This window comes from Sciurus vulgaris, assembly GCF_902686455.1.
Source record: "Sciurus vulgaris genome assembly, chromosome: 14".
Classification (NCBI taxonomy): Eukaryota; Metazoa; Chordata; class Mammalia; order Rodentia; family Sciuridae; genus Sciurus; species Sciurus vulgaris.
Window position 1 is genome coordinate 78,992,010 of NC_136475.1, and position 8,186 is coordinate 79,000,195.

The 8,186-nt window shown below is 44.5% G+C and overlaps 1 pseudogene across 1 annotated transcript; it reads right to left on the reverse strand.

Annotated features, from left to right (window-relative positions):
* Window positions 1-525: 525 nt before the first annotated feature.
* LOC306643634 (ubiquitin-ribosomal protein eS31 fusion protein-like) lies at window positions 526-1,000 on the reverse strand (annotated as a pseudogene). The gene has a single exon. The product of its transcript is annotated as a ubiquitin-ribosomal protein eS31 fusion protein-like (transcript).
* Window positions 1,001-8,186: the final 7,186 nt, after the last annotated feature.

Sequence of the window (8,186 nt, forward strand, 5' to 3'; positions counted from 1 at the left end):
CCATTTCAATTAATCCCACCAGGGATTAATTCACTGGTTAGGTTAAGACTCTCAAAACCCAATCATTTCTCTATGAACCTCCTTACATTGTCTCACACATGAACTTTGGGGAGACATCTCACATCCAAACCACAACAGTTGCATTTTTTTTTTTTTTTAATTCAATTTGCCAGGCTAGGGTTATAGCTCAGTAGTAGATTGCTTGCCTAGCATGAGTGAGGCACTGGGTTTGAGTCTCAGCACCACATATAAATAAATGAATAAAATAAAGGTCTATCAACATCTAAAAAAAATTTTTTTTAAATTCCAATCTGCCAATCTGTGTCTTTTGATTGATGAGTTTAGGCCATTAATATCCAAGGTTATTATTGAGATATGATTTGTATTTCCAGTCGTTTGGGTTTATTTCTAGTTTTTAGTTTGAATTAGTTTCTCCTTTGATTGTCTATTCCTTTAGAATTGACTATTCCTCCCTTTGCTTGTTTTCACTTTTGTTTTTTTCATTTCGTCTTCATGTTTTTATTTTAGTCCATGTCTTTTATTAACTCATACACATTACTTGTCTTCTGACTTGTTGCAGCAATAAGTCAGACAATACTTGACCCAATAATGTCTGTCAAAGTGGCTAGACATAAAAACTCTAGCACCTACATTCATCTGAAGGGCACTCTGGGGAAGACAACTAATTTTGCCATTTTCATTCACTTTATAATCTATCAGGACAGCCAACTTAATCTTCTTTCTCTTATGCTTATTCTTCTTGGGAGTGGTGTAAGACTTATTCCTTTTCTTAGCACCACCACCAAGCCTCAGCACAAGAGGACAGGTGGACTCCTGAAGGTTGCAGTCCAGTTGTATACCAGCAAAAATCAGTCTTTGCTGATCAGGAGGATTTCCTTCCTTTTCCCGGATCTTGGCCTTTACATTTTCTATAGTGTCCAGGGGTTCAGCCTTGAGTGTGATATGCTTCCCCATAAGGGTTTTTTACAAAAATTTGCATCTCAGCAGCAGTTCCACCACAGATAGTGGATTGGAAAGGATGTATTTATATTTTTTTCTAATTCATTTTGCTGAGGTGAACTCTCTTGTGTTCTCTCTCTCTCTCTTTCTTCCCTTTTTTTTTTTTTTTTTTTTTTTTAATTTTGAAGCAGGGTCTTGCTAAGGTGCATAGGCTGGGCTCCAATGTGGGCTTCCCCTGCCTCAGTCTCACCACTAGCTGGGATTATCATAGGCATGCACCATGGGCAATTCTCTCTCATGGTCGCTTCTTTTCAGTCCTGGCTGCTGCCCCAGACCTCAGTCTTCAGGCCCTTTCTCTCTTCTCTTCTCAGTGTTAGGGTTTGACTTAGTCTTATGACTTTAATACTCTGTGCATGCTGGGAGCTCTCAAATTCCTATCTCCTGTGTGACCCTCTCTCCTGTACCCCAAATGCATCTAATGACTATTGGCCAGCCCCACCTGGAGGTGGAGCCTCAAACAACCTGTCCAAGCTATATTCCCGCTCCCCACAAAACTTGCTCCTCTTGCTGCCTTCCCCACCTTCGTGAATGCCAACGCGATCCTTCCAGACCCTCAAGCAAACACCTTGGAGGAGTCCCCACCCTTATGTCTCACTCCACACTCATCCTTCAAATCTTTTTGGTCCTACCTTCAAAATATGCACTCTACAAAATACTATCTTCAAAAAAGACCAGCAACTCTCCCCACCCTCCCCACCCTGGTCAAGATACCATTGTTTCTCGACTGCAAAACCTTCTAACTGGTCCTCCTACCTGTTCACTTATCCACCTTCAGAACTTCAGTTTTGGCCTTATCTCTCTTCCTGATCATGAGAAGAACATGATCACCCAGCTCCCTGGTGGAATATGACAATGTGCAGTGGAAGAAGACATGTCTTATCAAGAAGGGGAAAGCCATTCCAGGGGGGTCTCCAGCCAAGCTTCCCTCCCTGGCCTGTCCCTAAATCAGTCATTGGCAAAGGAAGCAGGCTACAGACTGACGAGACAATCAGGACTTCCACTGAGCTGGGGAGAGGGCCCTCTGCTCTGGCAAGCAGACCCCTGAGAAAAACTGCACTCTGCTTGTGGAGGAAGAAATAGGGATAGATGAGTAGACAGCAGAGTCTGTACAAGGTGGGAAGTCAGAGGCAGTGAAAGAGTCTCATTTCCTGTCTGAGATGCTTAGTGAGCCCATAGGTGGTGGCCCAATACAAGGAGCAGAGAGCCCTGTTTCTGAACAAGCAGGGGTATGGATATGGCAGATAACTCAGGTTTCTTCCTGCCTACCAGTAGATCCCCGCCTTTCTTCCAGTTCCCAGGTTAATGCAGTCTTTCATCTTTATGATGTTAGCTGTGGGTTTTTTGTTTTTTTTTTTTTTGTTTTTGTTTTTTTATAATTGTCTCTTATCAGGTTGAAGAGGTTATTTTTTATTCCTAGTTTGCCAAGAGTTTTGCATCAAGAATGGCGATCTCAGGCTGGAGGTGTGGCTCAGTGGTAGAGAGCTTGCTTAGCATGGCTGAGACCTGGGCTTCAATCCCCAGTACTGGGGGATAAAAGCAAAACAAAACTCACCTCAGAATGACCTGGGAGATTCTCATTCCTTTACTAATTCATGGATAAAATCTCTAAAAGATTAGTATTAGTTTTTCTTTAAATGTTTGGTAGAATCCACCAATGAAAGTCTCAGGGCTTGTGTGTCCCCTCCCTACCCCCCAATGCTGGGGATTGAATTCAGCAAGGCGTGCGTGCCAGGCAAGCACTCTACCACTGAGCTACAGCCCCCAACTCTGGGGGTGTTTGTTTATTTTATTTCTGATTAAATCTCTTTATTCTTATGGGCCTATTGAGATCTGCATTTCTTTTGAGTCATTATTGATGGTTTTCATCTTTCTAGGTGTTTGTCCCTTTCAGCTAAGTTACCTAATTTGTTGGCATACAATTGCCATGGTGTTCTCTATATTCAGTAGTAATGTCGTCTCTTTCATTTCTAATTTTAGTAATTTAAGTAACTTAAGTAATTTTTTCTTGGTCAATCTAGCTGAAATTTTATTAATTTTGTTAATAATTCAAAAATCCCAGTTTTTGGTTTCATTGAAGTTCTCTCTTGTTTTTTCTATTCTCTATTTCATTCATCTCCATTCTAATCTTTATTATTTTCTTCCTTATTCTTATTTTGGGTTAGTTTGCTCTTTGTGTGTGTGTGTGTGTGTGTGTGTGTGTGTGTGTGTGTGTGTACCTGCTGGGGTTTGAACCCAGGGCTCTGCCATTTAGTTCTAACTCTGGCCCCTTTTTCCTGTGTTTTAAGATGAAAGGTTGTTTGTTTTCTTGCTTGCTTTTATTTTTATTTTGTTACTGGGGATTGAACTCTGGGGCACTTTACCACTGAGATATGTCTCCATCCATTTTTATTTTTTATTTCAAGATAGTATTTCACTAAGTTGCTGAGGCTGGCCTCCAACTTGCCATTCTCCTGCCTCAGCCTCCCAAGTCACAGGGATTATGGTTATGTACCACCATGCCAGGTAAGGATGGTTTCCTTATGTCCCAGAGCTGTCATTCTCTCCCACAGCCCGCCTCCCAAAGGAGGCGTGAGTTCAAGGTGGGGACACCTGACAGTCCCTCTGACTGCATGTGCCTGTGTAGTGTCACCACTTGCTTGTGCGATTCCACCCAGCAGTGGTGACTGGGCAGCTCCGTCCTCATGGAGATAGACTGCTGCCACCCAAGTCCAGCGTGTTCAGGCTTCTCCCTCCATCCCCATGCAGGCGGAGGCTGGAACCTGTCACTTAAGAGCTCAGCGCAGGACTAGGCATGAGTCAACTAAAAGCATAGTTCATCCAGAAATTGTCCACAGACTTAGGCGGGTTTCGAGCTGGCCACGCTGCTCACCAGACTTCGTCCCCTCTCGAGCTGCAGAGGAGCTGCCCCTCTTCACCTGCGTCGCCATGAAGCTGTTAATAAGCTGCATGGACACGGAGCCCAGGCTCTGGATTCTGAGAACGGACCCGCCCAGAGCTGCCTGCTGCCAGTTTCCGGGAGACCTCCTGGGGGATATTGTTTGACCTTTCAAAATGAGTGACCACTGAGAAGTTATGTGCAGTTCTGTTATTGCAGGTATCAGTCCGGAGTACGGTTTATGGTCCCGGGTTTGGTTTTGTTTAAGACGGGGTCTTGATGTGTTTTCCAGGTTGGCCTCAAACTCCTGGGCTCAAGGCATCTTCCTGCCTCAGTCTCCCAAGACATGCACCACTGTACCTGGCTTATCGTCCTGTGATTTAGAGAAGAAAAGGGACTGTAGAAGGTAGCTTTTAATAACTGTAACACATCAAAGAACATTTTTTTTTTCAGCACTGAGGATTGAACCCAGGGGGCACTCTACCGCTAAGACAGATCTCAGTCCTTTTTATTTTATTTTGAGACAGGGTCTCCCTGACTTGTCAAAGCTGGTCTTGAACTTGTATTCCTCCTGCCTCAGCCTCCCGAGAAGCTGGGGTTACAGTTGTCCACCACGGCACCCAACTCTTTTTCACAATTTTTAAGGAACAAAGATTATCTGTCACAATTTCCACAATCTTTTTTTTTTTTCTTTTCTTTTCTTTTTTTTTTTGCGGTGCTGGGGATTGAACCCAGGGCCTTGTGCTTGCAAGGCGAACACTCTACCAACTGAGCTATCTCCCCAGCCCCACAAGTATCATTTTTTATATGTTGTTTTTTCATATTTGTGTAGCTTTGTTGTTCTTTTTTTTTTTAAATAGATTTTTTAGTTGTAGATGGACACAATACCTTTATTTTTTATTTTTATGTGGTACTAAGGATCAAACCCAGGGCCTCATGTGTGAGCATGCTATCACTGAGCCACAACCCCAGCCCTAGTTTTGTTGTTATTTCCATTATTTTCTAAACTTAAAATCTGATATTATTTAATAATACATTCTAAATATTTCCCTGAATTGCTGTACCATCTTTGTAATCATCTTAATGACTCCCTAGTTCATCAAGCCAATGTGCACTACAGAGGACATACTATTTCCTTACTTGTGGCATATTTAGGTTTTTGCGAGAGAAGTTATTAAGCTAAAGAAAGTGCCAGATGATGCTCCCCAGGTGAGTTGGTTACCACAGTGAAGGTTTGGGGTGCCTGCTTCCATGTGTAGCCAATGGTACCTCAGAGATAAGGTTACAATAGGACATCAGAGTCAAACCACTCATCTGTGTGTCAGAGATTAACTCTGGTTCTATACATATCGACTCATGCTCCAACCTTTAAAAAAAAACTCATGAAAAGAGACAAGTTGGGGCATGTGCCATTTGTAGTACTAAATGAATCAAAAGATTCGCCACCAGGGTCCAAAAGCCAGAGCCCATTGTTCAACTTGTGTTAGGTCCCAAGACTGGCATGGCTGCTGCTGGCATTTCTGTTTGCGGGGAGGGGTACTGTAGCACCAGGACTGCCTCATGTGGCTTGAGGACTTCCTGGTCTCTCGGTTTTTTATCCCATAGCTACACAAGGTCTTCCGTCTGTGATTCTCCAACTGCAGTCTGATGGGAATCGTGGCAGGGAGTACTCAAAGTGCAGATTCTTAGTCCCCACCCCAGAGAGATGGGCCTAAGTTGGGCCTAGGAATGGCTCTTTTGACAAGACCACCAGTTACCCTGACAAGGCAGTCAGCCAGATGGGACATCGCTAGGGACTTGAAAGTGAAAGCGGAGTTTTGAGATGAGACTCCTTTGACAGCTTCTGCTGGCAGGAGGAGTCTGCACAAGCTCTGACCTCTGAGCCAGGAAGGGCTGCAGCTCTTAATGGTGTCTGTGCCCAGTGTTGCCACAGACCCCGCAACTCACCATCAGTTTCTTCTTTCCAGGTTCTTGTCTCAGGAAGGGAATGAAATCCAGAGGCCTGGAGGAGTGAGTGTGAGAATAGGATTTGTTCAAGTGTGCATGATCAAGTATGCATAGAAACGGAAGTCCCACCGGAGGAGAGGGGACCAGACATGGGTTTCCATCTGGCTGCCAGTCTGGGGGTTTATATAGCATTTGGGGACCTGCTATTGATCCAAACCTAATGCTAATCAGGGTTCGAAAAAGTATTAATGCTATAGACACAAAATTATGCTAATTAGGCTTTGGAAAAGTACTAATGCTATATATATACTATATACACATTGTCATGCACTCATCAGAGAAAACATTCAGCCTTTGGTTTTTTGGGCTTGGCCTATTTCACTTAGCATGATATTTTCCCTAAATCCCATTCAGGTTTGCTTTGCTTCCGTTTTCTCCTCACTTGTCCCAGAAGCCTGAGGTTGAGTGTGGGGTCCTCTCTGCCACAGCCAGTGTGGAGGAGAAAAAGGTTAGCTGCCAGAGGAGGATGTTGGCGGTTTATCTATTACCCAAAAAACTTATCTACTCAAATGAACACACAAGAGCCAATACTCTTTTTATGAGAGAGGGCGTGACGGGTCTGGCCATACCAGCCTTGGCCTCTCACAACAATATGGAGTTGCCCAGCTCTCCTTTACTTACAATATACAGGTAAAGGAGGCAAGGACTGGGAGGAGCTTCTTCTGTGATGGACAGGATAGGTTGGAGTTAGGGGAGTCATCCTCAGGGAAAAATTCCAGGAGACAGGGAACCGCTTCCATACAGCGCCACATGCTTTGTGGCAGTTCCTAGAAGCCAGGCCTCTACATCCCATGGCTCAACCTAGTCTGATTCCGCTAAATAAGGTCAGCTTCCCACAGTTGAGGTCAGTGAATTGAGAATCCTTGGCTGGGGAGGGAGGGTCCCACAGACAGGCCCCACATGGAGCGATGTCTGCACTGTGCCAGGCTGAGGTGTGGTGGGATGACTGGTCAGTGCACCCTGGCTCGCCTGTGGCATTGGTTCACCCTGCTTCAGGCCCACTGCACCTCAGGCCTATGCAGGCATGGTGGACTCTGTGCAGCTGTGGTCCATGCTTGCCACCTGTGCTCCAGCCCACCACTCCACTGCTTCCTTGTCATTTGTCAGCAGGTACCAGTGGGTTGGCTGCACGGCTTGGCTCCCTGGGAGCCATGTCAAAAGCAAGACCATTTCAGGTTGGAACCTCCTCTCGCTGCTGTAACTGGGCTCCTACCAGGTATTCCGCCAGTGCGCAGGAAATGTGGCTTCTGTCTGACTTCTCTGCCCTCTCAAATTCTAACTTGACCCAACAGCTGGCTCATGTCCATGATACCAGCTGCTTGGATGTGGGTCACAGCCTTTGCATCACCAACACGGTTATACTGCCTGTTAGGGGACTCACCAGGTGACACTTGAAGTGACACCCACTAGTCTACATCCTCTCCTACTTTCTAAGCACCATCCCCCAGACCCACGGAACCTTGCGTTGGTCCTTCTCCTGTTCCCTGCTGCTGGGTCAGTCACTCCCAGGTGCTGTCTCACTCCACCCTCAAGCTGGTCTCCTCTCAGTTCCTCTCTGCTGTGTCCGTCCCGTCTGAGGAAACTGCTCTCCAGTCAGGACCCAAGACAGACAGGCCTGGAGCCATAGTGAGTGTGACATTTAAGCTGTTGAGTCTTTTTTTTTTTTAATTGCAGCATATTGTATTTTATTAGTTATTGTCGTTAATCTCTTATTGTACCTAATTTATAAATTAAACTTTATCAGAGGCATGTATGTATAGGAAAAATATAGTCTATATGTTGGTACTATCCTCAGTTTTAGGCATCCATTGGGGGTCTTGGCACACATCCCCCACAAATAAGAGGAGACTACTGTATTTTATTTTATTTTTTAATAAAATCTTTTTTATTTTTACAGACTGCATTTTGATTTATTGTACACAAATGGGGTACAACTTTTCATTTCTATGGTTGCACATAATGCAGATTCACACCATTCACGTAATCATACATATATATAAGGTAATACTGTCTATTTCATTCTACTATCTTTCTGTCCCCCACCCCCTCCCACCCTATTTTCCTCTACACCATCCAAAGTTCCTTCATTCTTCTCTTCCCCCGGCCACCCCCTCCTCGTTATATATACATTGTCATGCACTCATCAGAGAAAACCTTTAGCCTTTGGTTTTTTGGGCTTTGCCTATTTCACTTAGCATGATATTTTCCAACTTCATCCATTTACCAAAGCTGCTGAGTCTTCTAGCTCCTGCTTCATCAGTGTCTCTGGAAGACAGCCTTGATG